The sequence below is a fragment of the Gavialis gangeticus genome, unplaced genomic scaffold (genome assembly GCF_001723915.1).
Source record: "Gavialis gangeticus isolate Ggan-Ray unplaced genomic scaffold, GavGan_comp1, whole genome shotgun sequence".
Taxonomy (NCBI): domain Eukaryota; kingdom Metazoa; phylum Chordata; order Crocodylia; family Gavialidae; genus Gavialis; species Gavialis gangeticus.
In genome coordinates this window covers 12,289,817-12,290,216 of record NW_017729019.1, presented here as the reverse complement: position 1 = coordinate 12,290,216, position 400 = coordinate 12,289,817, and positions in this window count along the sequence as shown.

The following is a 400-nucleotide window of genomic DNA, read 5'->3' as shown; positions in this document are numbered from 1 at the left end:
GGGGGGGGGGGGGGGTAGCTGTTTATTGTGGGCAGCCCCCAGCTCAGGGCATGGGGCCTTTCCAGCCCGTTCTGTGCACATCCCCCAGGGGAGGCTTGGGCTCCGTGCAAGGGTTTGTTTTTTTTTTGTTTTGTTTTTTTTGTCTTCTTTCAGTTTTTTAAGTCCTAAATTGCTGGCAGGTGGGGCAGTAATGAAGATGAATGAGGGGAGCTCTTCCTGCCAGATTAGATCTGTGCTGATGAACACGTCTGCTGTGCTGTGGCCGCGTTGCCCAGGGTCTCATCCCAGCCCTCTCCTCCCCACCACCTGCAGGAGCTCCATGGGCACCTCACTGAGGGGGATGGATCTCTCCATGCTGCACTGAGCCTGAGGTGAGGGCCTGCCCCCCCCCCCCCCCCCG